General features: G+C 47.7%; 1 protein-coding gene and 1 pseudogene across 5 annotated transcripts in view; one reads left to right on the top strand and one right to left on the bottom strand.

Annotated features, from left to right (window-relative positions):
* Positions 1–16,133, bottom strand: part of DOCK11 (dedicator of cytokinesis 11) — a 203,363-nt gene that overhangs the window by 176,343 nt on the left and 10,887 nt on the right. The window lies entirely within an intron of this gene.
* Positions 5,129–6,541, top strand: LOC115284277 (annotated as a pseudogene).

Genomic DNA, 16,133 nt, shown 5'->3' with positions numbered 1-16,133 from the left:
AGAACTGGTGGACTTTGATCCAAATCAGGAAGGACGGCGCCATTACAGCGGAGAAGCATGTGAGGATGATGAACATCGCCCTAGGCGAGGTGTTCGGTGTCAGACCTCTTAATGGGGCCAGTGAATAACACCGCTGGCATTTCATACGCGGTAGTGAACGAGTGAAGGACTATAATCATAGCTCACTACTTGGCTATTGTTTTTGTTTTAATATTCAACTATAGTAGTGTTTTAAAAGTTAAATGAAGAATAAAAAATATAAAAGCTCAAAAAAAATAAAATTGTTGTATTAAATGGAGGCTCAGTCTGTGGAGCCTACTGTTCAGTCTGTCTCCCTCTGTTCCCTCCAATAAAAAAACAATAAAATTAAAAAGAAATCTGTGTTCCATAACTTTTATTCGCAGGAAATCCCTTTTTGTACTTACATCGTTAGGGAAATAAAACCATCAACTTCTTCAGCATCCGCTCACATGCACTATGTACAAAGCCATTTCATTATGGGGGGTGGCCAAGAAAAGGGAAAAGGAGAGAAGGAAAAGTGGCTCTTCTATGCTACAATTTTTTTTCCTTTAATGTTTATTTTTGAGGGAGGGCGAGAGAGTGTGAGTGGGGGAGGGGCAGAGAGAGAGGGAGACAGGATCTGAAGTGGACTCTGCGGGCAATGGAGCTCGAAACCCAGGAACCAGGAGATCATGACTTCAGCTGAGGTCGGAAGCTTTACTGACTGAGACAGCCAGGTGTCCCTTCTCTGCCACAATTGTAACACTTCTTCGAATGATCCTCTCAGGTAGAAAATACTATCATTACTCAGATTTTATCAGTGAGAAGGCAGAGACTAAGAGCAACTCGGCAACTTGCCCAAATGAGTGTTAATAGTCAGGGTGGTAGGCTGAAGCCTAAGATGTCCCCTAAGATTCCTGCCTGCAGTCTACTTGCCCTGTATAATCCCCTCCCCTTGAATGTAAGTGGAACCTGTGACGATTAGGAGGTGGCATTCCCCTGAGTCCATGACTAAATACATTCACTCGGAGTTGATCAAAAGGGAAATGATCCAGGGTGGGTCTGACCTAATCAGGAGATCCCTAGGAGAGGGACTGGGCCCTTCCTGGGGAGTGAATCATCTACTGGCTTTTTATTTTTCATTTATTTATTTTTTATTTTAATTTTTCAGAGAAAGAGAGAGCAAGTGAGCAAGTGAGTGAGGAAGCAGGGGAGAGGGGCAGAAGAGAAGACTCTTCAGCAGGCTCCATGCTGTGGAGCCCAAGGTAGGGCTCAATCCCACGAGCCTGGGATCATGTGACCTGTGCCGAAACCAACAGAGCCGCCCAGGTGCCCCCACCTGCTGCTTTTTAGAAGCAGACCTCCGTGCTAATAAAGGCCCAAATGGCTAGGACCTGAAGGTGCCCCTAGGAGCTGACAGCCAGCAAGAAAACAGGACCGATCAGTCCTATAGCCGCAAGGAGTGAACTATGCCAACCTGAAGGAGCTTGGAAAAGGCTTTTGGGCTTCCAGATGATTAACGCTGCCCGGCCGACACCTGCAAGACCGAGGAAGGACTCCCGCTGCACCCTGCCCGGGTTTCTGACCTGGAGAAACTATGAAATAAGTTATTTTAAGCTGCTCGTTTTGTGATCATATGCTGTGCGGCACCAGAAAACGAATACAGTCAGGATTCCAAGCAGCGCCCTTTAACTCTGATGACCATGCCCTTAACCACTACAGAACTTCGTGCGGCAGCTTCACAAATCCCTAACCATTTTTAACTCTTCAAAAAGCACAGAGGCATACATTTCGACTGAACAGTATTGGTTATGATCTCTGCCTTCCTTTTCTGCTGGCTTTCTCAAGTTTCAGACATGGTTTGATCATAGTCTAGTACAGAGAGACATTTTTTGATTCATGAAAAAGCTACAAATACAATACTGTAAGAGGTAAGTTGGGAACAAAACTGAGCAGGACGGACAACATAAGATTTTATTTCCCAAAACCACCTTGTTGAAGCAGTCTGCGCTTCTGCAAGGGCTCCAGGCTGGGCTACTTAACAAATAGTTTCCTTTTGACTCGATGGCGTGATCTGGTCTGTCATCTGGTGCCCCAAGGGGATGACAACACATTACCTCTTTCAAGAGGGCCCAACTGAAACTTCACCGACTAGGAGAAGCCAGTGAATTCTTGGCTGGGGCGAAATCCATGTAGAGAGACTCCCAGAAACCATTTAAGGAGAATCTTGGGGCACCTAGGTGGCTCAGTTGGTTGAGCGTCCCACTTTTGATTTCAGCCTAGGTCATGATCCCAGGGTCGTGGGATCGAGCCCCGTGTCGGGCTCCCCACTGAACAGGGAGCCTGCTTGGGATTCTCTGTCTCCCTCCCCAGCTCACACGCGATCACTCATGCTCTCTAATAAAAAAATAAGTAATAAATAAAAAAAAATAAAGAGAATCTCAAAAAATTGAACACCAGTTCTCAGATGGTGTCAGTCAACTCATGTTTCATGTTCTTTCAAACACACACACACACACACACACACACACACACACACACACTACACACAGGGACAAATTAGATGAATAACAATGGCTGACTCTTACCGGTGCCAAGGGTCTACCATGGACCATCTCATTGCAGGCCTCACATTTAACCTTGCAAAGTTGGTATTATCACCGGCACGCCCATTTGATAGACAAAGAAACTGAGACTTAGAATGGGGAAGTACCTTTCCCCGATATTCCACAACCAGAAAGTGACCCGTCAGCCCAGATGCTGACAGCAAAGCTCACAGGCTGGTCCCTTTGCAGTATTACCTGCACTTCTCCTGTCTCCAAAGAGAGAGTTTTTCCCTCCTTCCCGGTACCTGGCAGCTTGCTTTCACACAGGAATGCTCAATAAATGTTTGCTGATAATGACAAAGAATGAGGTCAGTGCCTGAGGGACCAGGTGAGGCTTCCAGACCATTCGTCACGTCACGAGGATAACAGGAGATGGGGGGAAAGGGCAGTTGTGATGGGTTAGGGAGGCAGGCTCTAGGCGGTACCCCCCATCTGTGGGTGCCAGTGTAAAATCAAGTGCTACTTAGAACTCCAAATATATGCTGGCCGATCATGTACAAGAAGATTTGATTCTGGCCCTAAAATCATAAAAAGAAAAAAGAAAACGAACCCAGTTTTCCAGAGTTTATTTCTTCCTTTTGGAAAAGCTTCGACTACACATCTGGAAGTGATTTTCTAACACACTAGTTCCAATGAGTCATCTACGATATTAAGCAATGATTCCATAGGGTGAACCCTGATCATATTTTTCCATTAAGTGGCATCCACTGGGGTCAATGAAAGGCAAAGGCTGACCCGGTCTTGGGAGAACCGCACCCTCCCCAGCCCCATTTTATACTGTCGAGAACACGGGTTTTAAGAGACACAGGAATGCAATTTATCTCCCAGCACTAATGCAAGGCTCCTTCTACTACGCTCAACTCCCTTCCACTGGTCCTGTGCTTGAAGGGAGCAGCAACCCTAAGAAATGCAGGGGGGTGGGGAGGGGGGTACTCCCTTGACAAAAGAAGACAACCTACGCTACCCCGAGGTCAGCCAGGAGCTCAAGATTCTTCACTTGGCCAGCAAGGATTTCCCCAAGGAATATTCTAGAAAGGACTGCCAATTCACCCCTTGCTCTTTTGGCCACATCCTAATATACTGACTCTAACCATCAACTTTTAACCCATATCATATTGGTTCCCTAATAATTGAAGACTTCTCGTATTGATGTTTACAAGTACTTCCCAGTATGATTCAAGGATAATTATATACAAGTTTACAAGTTATATACAAGTAGAATTCAAGTGCATTCCCCAGTGTCTCCGGACACTTGGACTTCTTTCAGGTTCCAGTGAAGAAATGAGTCATGTTCCTCCAGAGGCTAAGGAGCCACTTACAGGGGCTATTTTAAATCTTTCAGGTGACAAGGGTATTATTTAGTTTCCAGAAACAATAATTGAGTAAATGGCTTCGTCAGGGCTGAAGGAGTTAATGCAACTTCCCAGAGCGATTCTTCTCTCCCAAGCACCAAAACAATTTGATTTTAAGTGGCAAGGGAGCTAGAAAAACCTAAACCATTAAATCCTACCTTCCAAAAGATATAAATCAGTGGGTGTTCATTTGCATTACAAAAGGATTCTTTGCCTTGCCAAAGGATCCCAATCAAGTTTATTCAAAAATCAGATCCCCCTAATGTATGCGAAATGATCTGATTTGCATGTGGGCTTCAGAGCAAACACAGCTGTACCAGAGTGTGAATTGGATTAGTAGGACCTCTCGGCCTTGATTTTGGTGCTTCGAAGACCCATTTCAGAGGTGCGCTGCACTGTTCTCTGTTGTCACACAGCGAGGAGTCGACCTTAACATTTCTGACACCTACTCCCCAATTCCGACAATAAAACTGCTTTGCTTTTTAGTCAGCACTTTTCATCCAAAGCCTTCAACGTGTTCAATCCGCATTTGCCAGTCTTCATGACTATGCCAAACAAGTTGGCAAGAGAACTGGCAGTGGAAACCTTCCAGAACTACCGGAGAGACAAAGAAAAAATTAGGACCACTGACAGGCAGAAAACTGAATGGTCCACAGACGCACCAAAGAACTACGTTGATTTTTTACAAAAAGAAAAATACGAGATTTCGTGTGTCTCACTTTTAAAAAAAGACTTTTTTTTTCCCGAGCCATTTCATGTTCAAAGCAAAAGGGAGCAGAAAGTACAGAGTTCCGTTCCCATATTACCCACCCCTACGGGCACGTGCGTGTGCGCACGTGCACACACATACGCGCGCACACACACACTGCGCTCCCATTATCAACATTCCACACCGGAGAGGTGCATTTGTTACTATCTGTGACCTATACCGACCCATCATCATCACCCAAAGTCCACAGTTCACACCAGGGTTCACACTTGGTGTGGCCCACTCTAAGGGCTTTAGGAAATACACAATGTCATGCATCTACCATTCCAGTGTCATACGAACACAGTCATCACCACATCACTGCTCTGTGCTCTGCCGATTCGTGCTTCCCACCCTCCTATGCTTTAAGTCATGAAGAAGAAATACTCAAAATCCATTTAAATACCATCCATGGAAGCACCATGGACAGGTTTTATGATCAGCAAGTCCCTTTTCTGGTCCCAGGGACATCTCGGTCAGAGGAATGTAGAGGGTGGCCTGTGATTGACAGAAAGAGGAAGTTTTTGGACATGGATCTGGCCCACGATTCTGAAGAGTTGTTTCAGGATCTCAGTCAACTTCAAGAGGCTTGGTTAGCTGCAGCACAAGTTCCTGAGGATGAACAGTTTGTCCCAGATTTCCAGTCTGATAACTTGGTGCTTCATGCCCCACCTCCAACCAAGAACAAAGGGGAGCTGCACAGCCCCTCCCATGAGCTGTCGTCCGTCCTGTAGCCATGAGCAGGCTCTCGGTGCTAACTATGGACAAAAGTGCCTCTTCAGCGATTTTGCCTATGATAGGAAGCCTCCCTCTGGGTTCGAGCCATTAACCCCTTCCACCAGCCCCCTGTCACCCACCCATCAGAATCCCCTGTTTCCCCCACCTCAGGCAACTCTGCCCACCTCTGCCTATGCCCCTGCAGCTGGCCCGGTACAAGGTGTGGGCCCCGCCTGCACCCCTCATTCGCTTCCTGAACCTGGGCCACAGCAGCAAACCTTTGTGGTCCCCCAGCCACCAAATCAGCCCCTGCAGATGCCAACGATGATGCCTGAAAACCAGTATCCGTCGGAACAGAGATATCAGAGACAACTGTCTGAACCCTGCCACCCCTTCCCTCCTCAGTCAGGAGTTCCTGGAGATCATCGCCCAAATTACCACCGGGAAATGTCCAAACCTATCGTCCCTGCAGCTCCCCCGCCCCCTCAGGGATTCAAACAAGAATACCATGATCCACTCTATGAACATGGGGTCCCAGGCATGCCAGGCCCCCAGTACATGGGTTCCAGTCACCAACGGGCATCAAGCAGGAGCCCCGGGATTACTCCGTTGATTCAGAAGTGCCTAACTGCCAGTCATCCTGTATCAGCGGAGGGTATTTCTCCAGCAACCATGAAGGTTTTTCATATGAAAAAGATCCCCGGTTGTACTTTGACGACACTTGCGTGGCTCCTGAGAGACTGCAAGGCAAAATCAAACAAGAGCCCACCATGTAGCGGGAGGGGCCCCCTTACCAGAGGCGAGGTTCCCTTCAGCTGTGGCAGTTCCCGGTTACCCCGCTTGATGAACCCACCAATGCCCAGTTCATAGCCTGGACGGGCAGCGGCATGGAGTTTAAGCTGATCAAACCTGAGGAGGTTGCTCGGCGTTGGGGCATCCAGAAGAACCGGCCTGCCATGAACTATAACAAGCTGAGCCATTCTCTACGATATTACTACGAAAAGGGCATCATGCAGAAGGTGAGCGATGAGGAGCGACACCCAGAGCACCCTGACCACAAAGAAAATGTCAAGGGCTTCTGTAATAAGACTGTTTATAATGGCTGGGAGAAATGTTAGCCTCATAAGGGATTCTGCAGGAGGAAAAAAATCTTGGAAAAACAAACTTAAGAGTCAAAAAAAAAAATGTTTACCTATAGGTTTCACAGGATGACCAGAGTAGAGGTGGGAAAAAAGTAACAGGGGAGAAGCCCCGAGAAGCTATGAAAAAGAAATGACCTCGAAGACGTGCATGCTGGTCGAAGAAGACAGGCGCACTGTTCAGAGGGGAAAACAACCCGATTCACCAAGCTGCACAGCGTAATCTAATTATCTTAAATGTCAGAGGCAAGACCTTCATTTTCGGAGCTCCTAATTTATCAGTAATTCTCCCATCCATTTGTTCTGAAAGCCACAAGAAGTCTAAGATTATTTTTTAATAAAAGAACAAAGATATGGCATGTGCAAAATCAGGAACACTGCAACCAGAAATCTCCGCAGGATGGATGCATATCACCTATTAATTAGCTTTACTCGAAATTTAAGTCCCCCTAGTGATTAACATTAGTGGCACCAAAGGACAGCTACAGTATCAACAACCTGAGGCACATTTCACACATGACAGAGGGGAGAACAATTTAAATTTGCATTTCAGAAAATTCAAGGTAGGCATTTCTGCCTCTCAAAGTTTATTTTAAAAATAGGAGGGGCACCTGCCAGGGGGTGTGGTAGCAGTCAGTGGTTAAGACAGGGGGCTCTGGGGCACCTGGGTGGCTCAGTCAGTTAAGCATCGACTTCAGCTCAGGTCAAGATCTCATGGTTTGTGGGTTCAAGCCCCATGTCGGGCTCTGTGCTGACAGCTAGCTCAGAGCCTGGAGCCTGCTTCTGATTGTGTCTCCCTCCCTCTCTCTCTCTCTGACCCTCCCCGACTTGTGCTTTGTCTGTGTCTCTCAATCATAAATAGATGTTTAAAAAATATTCATAAATAAATAAATAGGAAACAGGGGCGCCTGGCTGGCTCAGTCAGTTAAGCATCTGACTCTTGGTTTCCGCTCATGAAATAATCCCATGGTCCACGGATGGGATTGAGCCCCACACTGAGTTCTGCGACGACAGCGTGGAGCCTGCTTCAGATTCTCTCTCTCTCTCTCTCTCTCTCTCTCTCTCCCTCTCTCTCCACCCCTCTCCTACTCGCGCTCTCTCTCTCAAAATAAACAAACTTAAAAAAATGTTTTTAAATAATAAAAAAAATAAGAGGTATCACATAAACAGATACCACATGGCATGTATATGTATTTATATATAACACATAAACACAGCAAGCTTGAAAGGGAAGTATGGCACTTGTCTGGAATTCTACGTTTTCTGATTATAAAAGTAACACATGCTCCATGCAGAATAAATGAACATTTTCAAACCAGAAAACAAAGCAAAAATAAAATGTGCTCATGGCCCCACCATCCAGAAATATGTACTGTTAATATTATAGATACACATATACCTTTATAAATACACACCCTCTCTCATACCCGCCTTGAGAATGCTGTCTTTCAATCTAATATTTATTTAGTGCTTGCTACGTTCCAGACATTTTTCTATATGCTTTGTTATTTTCCTCAACCCTTACAACAACCTTGTGAGGTCAGAACTATCGCTGCGTCCATTCTACAGAGGAGGAAGCCGAGGTACAGAGCGATTAAGTAACTAAATGCACACAAATCCCATAATGCTCCCTTTTACACAAATACCATCATGCTTTTTCATAACCCCAAAGATTTTCCATGTCAATGATAGATACAGATGTCGCTGTAATGACTGCAGGGTTTGCCGGTGTATGAATGTGTTTTGGCCAACCCCCCTTACTCTTCAAAACTTGGGGGGGGTTCAATTTGGGGGTGAGTTGTTGGTTTTGCAAGACCCACTGCAGTTGACATCATTATTTCCACTTTACTAACGAGCACAAGGAAGTCCCACAAAGTTAAATTGTGTGCCCGAGGCCAGGGGCAGGCAGACGAATTGCTGGGTCCTTCTGGCACTGCTGACCACCAGAACGGAGTCAAGGGGCTTGAGGTGAGGCGATCATTCTGGATTACCAGGGTGGGCCCTAAAAGCCATCACAAATGACCCTTTTTTTTAAGTGTTTATTTTCGAGACAGACAAGAGTGTGAGCAGAGAGAGAGAGGGAGACACAGAATCTGAAGCAGACTCCAGGCTCCAAGCTGTCAGCACAGAGACCAACGCGGGGCTCAAATCCACAAACCCGGCAGATCATGACTCGAGCCGAGTCGGACGCTTAACAGACTGAGCCACCCAGGCACCCCACAAATGACCTTTTAGGAAAGAGGCAAAGAGAAATGTGACACAACTGAAGAGAATACACTGTGATCACACAGGCAGAGGCTGGAGTGACAAAGCCACAAGCCAAGGAAAGCTAGCAGCTCCCAGAGCTGGGAGATACAAGGAACCCATCCTTCCCTGAATTCCGCAGAGGGAATGCGGCCCAGCGATACCCATTTCGGACTTCTGGCCTTCAGAATTACAAGAAAATAAATGTATTGTTTTAAGTACACACACACCCCCCCATTTGTTAACTTGTTATGGTGCGGAAGGAAATCAATACAACTAGTAGCAGGTGAGAAGTCTGCAGAAGGAACAATTTGCTCCAAATGGGGGAGGGGGGCTGAGTGTGCAGTGGGGGGAGAGGGCCAACTGACCTAAACCCCGAAGAACAGACAGGAGTCTCTTGAGCAGCGAAGGGGCTGGAAGGGCATTCCAGGAAGAGGAATCAGCATGTGCAAAGGCACAGGGGCGAGAAAGGGGGGCAGTGCGTCTAGGGAGCAGCAATGGTCCAGCATGGCCAATGTTCACACTATGGTGGATGGAATGTGGTGGCAGAAGAGAATTCAAAGGTGGGATGGGCCCCCCGGTGGACAGGCAGGGGCATGAATGCCCACTGGGAAATCTAGGTGCTTCTTTATAGTAACATGGAGCCAAAGCAGATAGAGTTAGCATTTTTCGGGATTTGAGGATTTTGTGATTCTCTTCCCTCATACCCTCCAGGGAGGCAGCAGAGTGGTGCTCAGTTTCTAGCTATTTCGAGACAGTACTTGTTTTTGCTTACTCTCAAGATGAATCCACTCTGACTTGTTGTACCACTAGGGACGTGGGGACAACAGCCTGCTTAAATGACTTCTCCGGGGAAGGGGCAAGAAATATGGCAATGGGATAGGACTTCTTCGATTCCATCCTGTGTCAACTGAAGGGATATTCCTGTTCCCGAGGGCACCCACTCTGAAATGTACCTGGTTGCGCAGAAATGCACGTGGCCTCTGCCAAATAATGACCCCGACAGAACAGAAGCCTTGATTAAGTTAAAGTACAGGGACTTTGTCCTGCGGAAGGTTCCGCTTTTGGAAGAGCTACTAAAACCAAAGTCCGCTCATTCCCAGCCCAATCCAGCAGGAAAAAAAAAAAAAAAACTAACGCAAACCGGGCTATTTATGATTACACCATTTCTCTTTTTTATTTTAAATTGTAGTATTTCCTAAACTCTTCACTCTTCTTCCATCATCCTGCAGAGAGGAACTACACTGCGTTTAGTTGGAACTAACCCCAAAGCCAGGGCAGTTTAGGGGACAACCTTGCCAGATGTGTGGCTCCACGACATCTCCTTGGTATCCAAGGCCATTGAATTTCCAGAAAAGGCACCCAGCCATCACTAGCTCAGGCCTCTGGAATTTTCCACCCTTGGCTAAAGAAAAGGTTAAAAAAAATAAATATGGCTCCGTCCCACGGAGAGCACTGTGTGGCCAAACAGACGAGAGGAGGAAGGAAGACGTGAGAAAAAGATGAGAAACGGAGAGTGGAAGCGTGCCTCCCATAGCATGGGGTTCCCGCAAACATGGCGGAAGGGAGTAGAAAGGTCTGGGAGCCAGATCCACGTACTTTCCCAGAAGGCAGCAGGGCAGGGACGTAGACCGACAGAAGCACCTCAGGACAATTGGCATGGGGGGGGGGGTGAACCTGTGAGGGCGCAGGAGAAGGATGAAGAGGGAGGGGGAGGACGTAGTCAGGTAAGAGGAAGCCAGGCCCAGAGGGCCACTCTCAGAGAACAGCCTCAGTTGCCCGCCACGCCCGTCGAGGAGGGTCTGTTGCCTTGAGAGATCTGGGTCCGGCACAGGGTTGAACTGTTGCTCCTCTTCCTCCCGAGAGGGCAGAGGAAGTGAGGAGTGAGGGCAGGCCTCGCTGGCAACAGGGGTGTCTCCACCCCGGACTCCCCAAAAGAAATCTGGCCTCCGCAGGTTCCTGGTGCTCACAAGTCTCTGGCTTCCCTCTAAATGGGCGAACTGCACACAAGTCTACTCTACATTCCTTAACGATGGATGGATTTGGGGCCCTCTGTCCCCCTGAATGTCTCCTCACCCCTTTGGTCCCAGAAAGAACTGTTCCAGTTACCTAGTACAATTTCCAAAGGGTTTGAGCTCTTCCTGTCTGAAGTTAAAAATATACTTGCTACCCTCATTAAATATTGTTAATATTTTAGTCTCTTGTCTCCGGTTCTATTATAATGAAAAAGAAAAAACTCCTTTCAGTCTGAACTTTTTTTTTTTAAGTGTATTCATTTATCTTGAGAGAAAGAGAGGGAAATGGGAGTGGGGGAGGGGCAAAGAGCAAAGAGCGAGGGAGAGTGAGAACCCCGAGCCGACTCCCAGCGCAGAGCCCGATGTGGGCCTCGATCCGTGAACCGTGAACGGTGAGATCAGGACCTGAGGCAGACGCTGAACCAAAACTGAGCCGCCCAGGCGCCCCATGAGCTTTTTATACTCATTTCGTTTCCTCAGATTAAAGTCCTTGTCTTGCCTTGCTCCGCCCCCCTGCAGATTTAATCCTTTAACAGGAAATCGGTGGAAACAGATTCTCTGCTTCGGTTCAAGCAACCGTTCTAAAAGCATTTCCCTTGAGATTTTAGTACGGCCTGAGGCAGGCAAGTAAGTACCTCTCTCTTCTCTCAGCTAAGACAGTTCTCTTCCACAGCTCATCATGCTCGCGCTCTCTCTCTCTCTCTCTCCCCAGCTCCCTAAGGCATCACTGGGTCACGAAGCTCACTGATCGAATGCACACGGACGCTCAGGGAAGGGCCAGTAAAACAAAAAAAGGAAAACTCCTGAAGGAGAAAGTAGTAAATCAGTAAAATAATATGAAACAAACTAAAAGAAGCCAGGCTGAAGGAAAGAGAGCCTTCAATTCAGAGAAAAAAACACCAATTTCTACAGATTTAAACAGGACTACTGATTAATACTCTTCCATATTTCATAGATGGGTAGAGATGAGAAGTATATGGAACACATCAGAAAAAACAATTTAAGATCATGCTACAGAGAACCTCTGAATGTTTTCACTGAGATGGCTGATAAGGAGAAATAGAATTGTTTTCCTACTAAGGGGGGGGGGAGGAAGGGGGAAACGTAACTAGAGAAAGTAAAGACGGTTAATGCATATTTTGTCTCTATAGATTTTTAAACAAAATCTGGAGGGGGGTAGGTTCCCCAGCCTTTTACATCAGTTTCCATGTACAGCCCGGTCAGTTAGTCAACGGCCTGAAAAAAGAAAAAAGATAGGCCAGGCCTCAGAGAAATAGAGCCGTGGCCCATTAGGATTGATGCAAAAATAGAAAATGCAACCCCCAAGTATGACGGGGCGCTTCCTCAGAGCGCTGAAGCTCCCTGCCACCAGCACATCGCGGATACTCTGCTCGCTGGGGCGGGACGGGCCGCTGCAAATGCCATCAGCCGGTGCGATTTTTCGTGGCGTGTCTCTAAGATGGCGGCAACTAGATTTGGTGACGAGAGGAAGTTTCAATTTCTCTCTCAGCTGAGATCATCATGAAACCAGAAGGAAACCAGAGAGATTTTCCAGTCCTCTCTGTTTCTCCAATCATGTGTCTTAGAAACCCATTTCTGGAAAAGGGTCCTGCAATTACCTTAGAAATGCAGGCAGGCCATACGTTGGTCTAGCTTGACCTTCAGGAGGAGTGTGTGTCTCTCACGCAGGACACGTGAGAGGTTTCTTGGGGCTGGTGAGCCAAAGAGTTATTCTCTGTGATTGAAATCATCTCTTTCTCTTTTAAACACACACACACACACACCCCTCACTACTCTTCCCTTTAGCTGCGGGTGGAAAATTCCATAGGCCAAAGCTGGCTAAGTGCCTGCTAAGTGTCTGGCCAGCTTGCATCCTGAAACACCTCAAGTCTGAGAGCGGTGCCCACTTACAAGAACTCCAGACTGAGGGAGTTTTGTGTGGGGCAAAAAAAATTTTTTAATTATGAAGCATTTAGGAAAACATCCAAATTGAAATCACAGATGGCAGACCTGTATTGCTTTCGTTCAGCCAAAATTCTCAAAAGGGGTTGTACTTCCTCATTTGAATTCTGTGAACACGTCCGCAGCTAGCTCACCATTTACCGGTCTGTCAGATCTCTGTTCCTCCTCCACCATTTCAAGTATCCATGGGGAGAACCCAACCGCGGGGTCCTGCCATTCCCCAACCTCCAGCAATGCCCATGGCCAAGGCCGAATAACAGTTTCCCAAAGAGGTCCAACATCCTAACCCTTGGAACCTGTGTCTATGTGACTTACACGGCAAAAGGGGCCTTTGCAAATGTGATGAAGGGTTTGGAGCTGGGCAAGTCGGTCACCCTGGAGGGATATGGGCAGGACCCATGGAATCATAAGCGTGCTTCTAACCGAGGGAGAGAGGCAGGGGAGTTGGAATCAGAGAAAGGGATGCAGAGTGACAGGATGTAAAAAAGACTCGACCAGCCACTGCCAGCCAGAAGATGGAGGAAGGGGCCATGAGCCAAAGGATGCGGGCAGCCTCTAGAAGCTGGAAAAGGCCAGGTAATGGATTCTCCCCTAGAGTCTGCTGACATTCTGATTATAGAACTTCTGACCTCCAGAACTGTGAGAATGAATTTGCGTTTTGAGATGCTAAATGTGTGGCAATTTGTCACGGCAGCCATGGGAAATGAAGAAGGCCACGCATCTGCTCCAGCCGTCGGCAGGGCCGCTGGCTGGGCCTCCCCGTCCTGGGCACTCTGCCGCGCCTCAATTCTCTAAGCAGACACTCAGCCCTGCGTCCACTGATCCCACCATGCTCAGCTCAAGCTGTTTTACGGTTACAGGGAGGGGAGGGCAGGCCTCCTCAGGACCAGCAGGAAGACCAGAACTCACGTCTAGAGGAACTGGGCGAGTGGCTGGAAAGCGGAGGCAGGGGCGTCAGATACAGGGGATGGGGTGCGTCAAGGACACCATGACTGGGAGGGTGACATAAAGAGGACAAGGAGACTAAACCCAATGACCGGAAATGACTTCTAAATACAGGGCAGAAGCGGGGCACCTGGGTGGCTCAGTCGGTTAAGCGTTGGACTCTGGCTTGGGTCATGATCTCGCGGTCCCTGAGTTCCAGCCCTGCATTGGGGTCTGTGCTGACAGCTCGGAGCCTGGAGCCTGCTTCAGATTCTGTGTCTCCCTCTCTCTCTGCCCCTCCCGCATTTGCACTCTCTGTCTCAAAAATAAGCATTTTTAAATGTTTAAAAAATTCAAAATAGGGGCGCCTGCATGGCTCAGTCGGTTAAGCGTGCAGCTTTGGCTCAGGTCATGATCACACAGTTCATGGGTTCGAGCCCTGTGTCGGGCTCTGTGCTGATAGCTCAGAGCCTAGAGCCTGCTTCGGATTCTTTGTCTCCCTCTCTTTCTGACCCTCCCCTGCTCGCACTGTCTCTGTCTCTCAAAAATAAATAAAAAGCATAAAAAAACTACAAAAGAAATTTAAAGTAAATAAATACAGGGCAGAAGCAGCAGCCGATAGGAGTTGAGGCCCAGAACCTGAGCTCTGGGTTCGAGAGTCCTCTGGTGTCCCCTGCTTAGGCCCAGGCTGGTCTAAGCCAGCAATGGACAGCAGAGGCAGGAGGGAAGGAAGGAGAGAGGGAGGGAGGGAAGGCAGGCAGGAGCGAGGCAGGGAGAGAGAGGCGGGCTTCACTTGCAGAACTGAAGTGAGGGACCCTACGGAATTGTCTGCTGGCTCTCCTGGTGGGCATTCTGCCAGAATGTTCATTTGCAAGGGGGAAGACAGAAGCAAAGTTCTCCAGAGGCCATCTTGGTGGTCACCGGTAGTGGACCGTGGAGAAGCTCTTAGCCAGGAAAGCCCTCTTTGCTCCACAAGCAGAGTGGAAACACTCTTCTGGACAGGGCAGAGAGTGACTGGCCCCTAGAAGCTTTTTTTTAAGGTTTATTTGTTTTGAGGGAGAGTGTGTGTGCGACGGGGGGCTAGGCAGAGAGAGAATCCCAAGCAGGCTCTGTGCTGTGAGTGCAGAGCCCGACATGGGGCTTGATCCCACGAACTGTGATATCATGACTGAGCCGAAATCAAGAGCCGGATGCTTAACGGACTGCGCCTCCCCACCCAGGAGCTTGTAAATAACGATGCAGTTCAATTTTCACAACAGTTGATTCAGCACCCTCTTGGGCTGAAGTTACTTCTTGGTGGTACGTTAGGCACCTTACAAGGTGGTATTCCCTCCTTCGGGTCTCTAGGAAACCATTTAATGCAGTTAAGTACTAGAAACTTGTTAACCTATGAAAATAAATCGGTTATGCCAACAGCACTCTTCCAAGGCGTAAAGCTGGCCATTTCTCAAGTGGGAAAACTAAGCTACTAATATCAAAGGCATGGAGAGACATATATATGTTATTTTTGGGCAACGCTAACCCGTGCAAAAAAATCATAAAAACAGTTCCATGAATACGATCCCAGGTACCACTGCAGAGCCAGCATTCTGGAGATTTTTTTTTCCATACAGTTATTCAAATAGTGAAGAACGGAAGAACAGCCAATTGCAAACAGTCCTCAAAATCCTTCGGCTTACTTTGGCAAGGAAAAATCTATATGGACCTTGCCCACATTTCTCAAGAATCCTGCCCGTCTTTTTTATTTTTGTCCTCACCTCCTCCTTTCCCACCACAGAGACCTAAACTCACTCAGAAATGAACATTGCTGGGGCACCTGGGTGGGTCAGTCGGTTAAGCGTCCGGCTTCGGCTCAGGTCATGATCTCGCAGTTCGTGGGTTCGAGCCCCGCGTCAGGCTCTGTGCCGACAGCTCAGAGCCTGGAGCCTGCTTCGGATTCTGTGTCTCCCTCTCTCTCTCTCTGACCCTCCCTGGCTCGCACTGCCTCTCTCTCTCTCTCAAAAATAAATAAACATTAAAAAAATTTTTTAAAGAAATGAACACTGCTTCCCAAGAGAAGGAGAACATCAGCAAAACCACACAAAAAGACCTTCCGCTGCCTGATTTACGGGAGAATCCAGCCTACAAGCTGGTGCTTCCTTACCTGATGGCACCAAAGGAGTCAAGACACCCGGAGTTCATTCCATGTTCTATCATGTAATAAATATGGACGGCCTGGGGCCCCTGGGTGGCTCGGTTGGTTAAGCGGCTGACTTCGGCTCAAGTCATGATCTCACAGTTCATGAGTTCGAGCCCCATGTGGGGTTCACTGCTATCAGGATGGAGCCCACTTTAGACCCTCTGTCCTCTATCCTCCTCCCTCTCTGCCCCTCCCCCATGCTCTCAAAAATAAATAAAACATATATATTATATATATATATATATAT

The sequence above is a fragment of the Suricata suricatta genome, chromosome X (genome assembly GCF_006229205.1).
Source record: "Suricata suricatta isolate VVHF042 chromosome X, meerkat_22Aug2017_6uvM2_HiC, whole genome shotgun sequence".
Taxonomy (NCBI): domain Eukaryota; kingdom Metazoa; phylum Chordata; class Mammalia; order Carnivora; family Herpestidae; genus Suricata; species Suricata suricatta.
This window is presented reverse-complemented; position numbering and strand designations above follow the sequence as displayed.